Below are 6174 nucleotides of genomic sequence, written 5' to 3'. Positions count from 1 at the left end.
CACCACTTCCTAAAAAAATAAAACTTAACTTCATCCAGCGTTGAGGTTCTCTCTGCAGCCTGATCCTCCATAGCTGATGTCACTCAACATCTTGTGAGGGAGAAGGTGGGCTAATTGGATGAAATGAGTAGCACTAAAAGCAGGACCTTGCTGTCTTGTGCCAGCCAAATTTGCGCAGGAGTCACATTAACCACCTAGAAACACTTATTCCGGACTAGCTAATAATGTCCCAATGATGCGACTGGACGAAGTTGCACCTCTGGTAGCAGAGGGGTTAAACTGAATCTGCAGAGATTCATTGAGACATGCGACACTTACAAACTAATCAGTGATGTGATCACAATGCTTGGAGTAATCCTTTAACGTTATACCACATAGTTGCAGACATCCCAACAGTGAGGTGGCTTCACCAGCTACAGCGTCACCCCTACCCTCCCCCCCCCCCCCCCCACGCGTGCACACCCTCCCCCCACACAGACACAAATAAACATGTATGAACACCTTGAGAATCCGATACACATTGAAAAACACACTCCAATATGCACACAGATACACAGACTGGGATACACACGGACACAGATACACATTGACACACTGACACACACACACTCTGATACACACACTGACACAAACACTCAAATACACACACTGACATACAGATACACAAACACACAGATATACACACACTGACACAAACACAGATACAGATACACACATTGACACAAACACTTAGATACACTCCTTTGTCTCCTGGAGGGTGGCCTGCTTGGTGCTGGCTGAGGCTGATGCGAGTGAGCATGCAGTGGCAGCTCACTCCAGCCTCTCTTCTCTCTCCATACTGTTGTGTGGCTCTGCAGACTCCATGCTGCCTCCAGTACTCCTGTGCGGCGCTCTGTGAAGCAGGGAGGAGGTGACAGGCTGTCATCACTTCCTCCCTGCCTCGTTTCTCACAGAAAGATTAGGATGTCATCTATAGATCTGAAATATCAAGCACCTTTTCCCTTTTTGTTCACTATATTGATCCAGAATTAACTTTTTTTCTAAATAATACATGTAGGAAATGTATACATTTGGCCATCGCTGCCCCACAGATGGTTCTAGACCAAGGGAGCCCACAATGTAGATCTCCAAATGTTGTAGAACTTCAACTCCCATGATGCTTTGCATGCCTTTAGAATGGCAAAGCATCCTGGAAGCTGTAATTCTAAAACATCTGAGGATCACCTTTTGAGCTCCCTTGTTCTATACTTTTACATATACGATGAACATTCAAATCTGAAATAATTCAGATGCGTAGTGAGTAGCAAGACCAGACAATTTCCAAGAAAAAAAAAATAAGTAGCAGGACCCTTTTAATGAAGGAAATCAATTAGCTCCCTCAACACCTCCACTCGTTCTTGATGAGGGATGACTGTATACAAATTCTTAACATCTAAAGTAAAAAAGTCAAGTTGAAACAAATAAGGGTTTAAACCAGCAAGGTCATTATTGTTTTACATTCATGTACTTTTTTTTTTTTTTATATCTGTGATAATGGGAGTTAGCAAGATTGATTCAGAACACATCTTGCTACATATATGCAGGGACGTATTAGCTGCGAGGCAAACAAGGCATTTGCATTGGGTGGCACTTTCCAGGGGGTGGCAAAAAAAGCCGCCCCCAAATGCCCAGGCAAATGTCTTGTTAGCCTAGCGGCTAACTAAAAATCCGGGCAGCGCGGGGGCGAGGGAGGACTGATTAGTGAGCTCTCTGCTCATCTCCCTCGCGAGTCGCAGAGTGATGCCAGGAGCCGGAATGCACCCGCCTGCGCCCAGCAGCACACTGAACCCCAGGGAAAGGGAGAACCCTCCCCCCGCCCAGCATTCCCAAAGGTAAGGATTTAATAATAAAAAAAAGTGAGTGTGTGTGTGTGCGTGTCTTTTAGTGTGTGTGTGTTAGTGTGTGTGTTTATTTCTGTTAGTGAGTGAGTGTGTGTGTGTGTCTGTTAGTGTGTGTGTGTCTGTTAGTGTGTGTGTGTCTGTTAGTGTGTGTGTCTGTTAGTGTGTGTGTCTGTTAGTGTGTGTGTCTGTTAGTGAGTGTGTCTGTTAGTGTGTGTGTGTATTTCTGTTAGTGAGTGTGTGTGTGTCTGTTAGTGTGTTAGTGTGTGTGTTTATTTCTGTTAGTGAGTGAGTGTGTGTGTGTCTGTTATTGTGTGTGTGTTTATTTCTGTTAGTGAGTGTGTGTGTGTGTTAGTGTGTGTTTATTTTTGTTAGTGAGTGTGTCTGTTAGTGTGTGTGTTTATTTCTGTGAGTGAGTGTGTGTGTCTGTCTTTGTGTGTCTGTTAGTGAGTGTGTGTGTTAGTGTGCGTGTTTATTTCTGTTAGTGAATGTGTGTCTGTTAGTGAGTGAGTGTGTGTCTGTTAGTGAGTGTGTGTGTGTGTGTGTGTGTCAGTATGTGTTTATTTCTGTTAGTGAGTGTGTGTGTCTGTTAGTGTGTGTTTATTTATGTTAGTGAGTGTGTGTGTCTGGCAGTGTGTGTGTTCATTTCTGTTAGTGTGTGTGTTTGTTAGTGTGTGTGTTTGTTAGTGTGTGTGTTTGTTAGTGTGTGTGTTTATTTCTGTAAGTGAGTGAGTTTGTGTCTGTTAGTGAGTGTGTGTGTGTCTGTTAGGTTGTGTTTATTTCTGTTAGTAAGTGTGTGTCTGTTAGTGAGTGTGTGTGTCTGTTAGTGAGTGTGTGTGTCTGTTAGTGAGTGTGTGTGTCTGTTAGTGAGTGTGTGTGTCTGTTAGTGTTTATTTCTGTTAGTATGTGTTTATTTCTGTTAGTGAGTGAGTGTGTGTCTGTTAGTGAGTGAGTGTGTGTCTGTTAGTGAGTGTGTGTGTGTCTGTTAGTGAGTGTGTGTGTGTCTGTTAGTGAGTGTGTGTGTGTGTCTGTTAGTGTGTGTGTGTGTGTGTGTGTGTCTGTTAGTGAGTGTGTGTGTGTATGTCAGGGAGTGTGTCTGTTAGGGAGTGTGTTACTATGTGTGAGTGAGAGTGTATGCGTGTCTGTTAGTGAATGTGTGTGTCTGCTAGTGATTGTGTATGTCTGTTAGCTTGTGTATGCGTGTCTGTCAGTGAATGTGTGTGTGTGTATTTAGAAGGCGGGAAGGGGGGGGGTGGCGCCTGAGTTTTGTCATGCCTAGGGCAGCACCAAACCAGGATACACCACTGCATATATGCATGTCTAGATCAATCCGTACAGGGTCCATTCCTCTGTGGCAGGTTTGAGCGAGTGGCTTCTTTGAAAACTCTCTGTTTGGAGATCTTGAGAAGTAAATTGCAACACTGAAGGACATCGACAATCTTTAAAGGGGTCCGCTGCTCACTGATCAGCGTTAAGTGGGGACAGGTAGTGGAGTTGGAGCATATAAGACAACTGGAGAACAGGCACGTAACTGGGTAACAGTTGGGTGAGGTGGCATGGTGGGAGGGAAGAAAGGATTGACTTGTCCTGACTTTGTGCAACCTAACAGATTTGCCTGTTTCAGTAAAGATGTTGGGAGCATCAGCTCAGGAGTAGCTGTACTGGAGGAAGCTGTTCCTTCTAAAAGCCGATGGAACAGACCCTCTAGTATGGATGGGGTTGAAAAGGTAATAAAAGCTAGACAGGTTGTGGTGGTAAGGAACTCTATTAGTAAGAGAGTAGGGTAATCTGCCACTCTGATCGCCTCAACTTGACAGTTTATTGTCTCTCAGATACTTGGGTCCAGCATGTTGCACAAAGAGTGGATGGACTATTGGAAGGGGCTGGGTATGACCCATGTCATGGACCATGACCTTTGTCATGGTCCATATTGGTACCGATGAAAAAGACGGGAGAAAATGAAATTTCCTAAAGAATGAGTTCAGGGAATTATGAAGTAAACTGAAGAAAAGGATTTTCAGAAATATTATCTGTGTCATGCGCTACAGTAGGAAAGCAGCAGGAACTTAATGCGTGGCTAAAGTCATGGTGTAGGAAGGAGGTTTTTGACTTTTTAAAACACTGGGCTGATTTTGCACTTGGATACAATCTTTCTAACTTTGATAGATTTCACCTAGATGGAAGAGTGTGTGCTGATCTTTGGGAAAGGATGGCTAGAAGGTTGGAGATTTTAATCTCTAGAGGTAGGGGGGAGGAAGGGGTAAGATTAAAACAAAGGAGGTATGTAATAGAATTACTAATTCACATATATTAAAAGTATCCTTACCAATGCATGGAGCCTAAATAACAAAATGTGGGAACTAGAGGCAATAGCATACACTAAGCAATATGGCATAATAGTCATAACAGAAATATGGTGGGATGAGACACATTAAATGGTTACACATAATTTAGGAAGGATTGAAAAAAAAAAAAAAAAAACAGAAAAGGTGGTAAGGTATGTTTCTATGTCATGAGTTGACGCCAAATCTTAAGCAAGTGAAATGTGACGAGGAAAATGTGGAAGCTTTATGGGAAGATAACTGCTTGGGGCAAAAGGGAAATCAGTTATTGGTTGGGATATGTTATAAACCACCTAATGTTAATGTTGATGAGGAAGAACAGCTGTTAGAGCAAATTGGGAAAGCTTCCCATCTGGGTAATGTGTTTTATTATTGGAGATTTTAATTACCCGGGCATAAAGTGGGATAGAGGGATTAGTAGTTCAACAAGTGGAATCAGGTTTTGGAATGTGTTAAACGACACCTTAATGTCACAACTGGTACTGGTGCAAGCACCAACAAGAAAGGTTGCTTGCCTGGATCTGGTTATAACAAACAATGTTGGGTTTTTTGGCCAACATTTAAATAATGTAGCACTTGTGAAATAGTGATCACAATATGGTGTATTTTGAAATAAACTCAAAAAGCAAAAGCACATGGGGTATACTAAAACATATACTTTTAAAAGGGCAATTTCAATAAGACAAGGGCAGCTTTGCAACATATTGGCTGGCATAAACTCTTTAGTGAAAAAAATACATATCTTTAACCAAATATTCAAAAGTTACATTTCTCAGGATGTACCATTGGGTAATAAATACACTGCTCATAAAAATAAAGGGAACACAAATAACACATCCTAGATCTGAATTAATTAAATATTCTTCTGAAATACTTTGTTATTTACATAGTTGAATGTGCTTACAACAAAATCACAAAAATAAAAAAAATGGAAATCAAATTTTTTAACCCATGGAGGTCTGGATTTGGAGTCACACTCAAAATTAAAGTGGAAAAACACACTACAGGCTAATCCAACTTTGATGTAATGTCCTAAAAACAAGTCAAAATGAGGCTCAGTAGTGTGTGTGGCCTCCACGTGCCTGTATGACATCCCTACAACGCCTGTGCATGCTCCTGATGAGGTGGCGGATGGTCTCCTGAGGGATCTCCTGAGGGATCTGCCAACTCCTGGACAGTCTGTGGTGCAACGTGACATTGGTGGATGGAGCGAGACATGATGTCCCAGATGTGCTCAATTGGATACAGGTGTGGGGAACGGGCGGGCCAGTTTATAGCATCAATGCCTTCGTCTTGCAGGAACTGCTGACACACTCCAGCCACATGAGGTCTAGCATTGTCTTGCATTAGGAGGAACCCAGGGCCAACCACACCAGCATATGGTCTAACAAGGGGTCTGAGGATCTCATCTCGGTACCTAATGGCAGTCAGGCTACCTCTGGCGAGCACATGTAGGCAGTGGTGTATCCCGGTTTTGTGCTGCCCTAGGCAGGACAAAACTCAGGCGCCCCCCTGCGCCACCCCCACCCAACCCTTCCCCCCGTCCCGCCTTCTAAATACACACACACACATATTCACTGACAGATACGCATACACTAGCTAACAGAAACACACACTCACTAACAGACAAACACACTCACACAGTCAGACACACACACTAACAGACACACACACTAACAGACACACACTGACTAACAGACACACTAACAGGCAAACACACACACAGTCAGACACACACACATTAACAGACACACAGTCAGACACACACACTCACTAGCAGACACACACTCACTAACAGGCAAACACACACAGTCAGACACACACACACATTAACATATATATATGTATATATATGGGTTTTTTTTTAACCTCCCCCCAGCCTCCTTACCTTTGGGAATGCTGGGGAGGGGGGGTCTCTTTCTCCCTGGTGGTCCAGTGGCTGCCGGTCGGGCTGC

This window comes from Pelobates fuscus, chromosome 11, assembly GCF_036172605.1.
Source record: "Pelobates fuscus isolate aPelFus1 chromosome 11, aPelFus1.pri, whole genome shotgun sequence".
NCBI classification, from domain to species: Eukaryota; Metazoa; Chordata; class Amphibia; order Anura; family Pelobatidae; genus Pelobates; species Pelobates fuscus.
The sequence above is the reverse complement of the archived record's forward strand: the minus strand, read 5'-3'. Positions refer to the sequence as shown.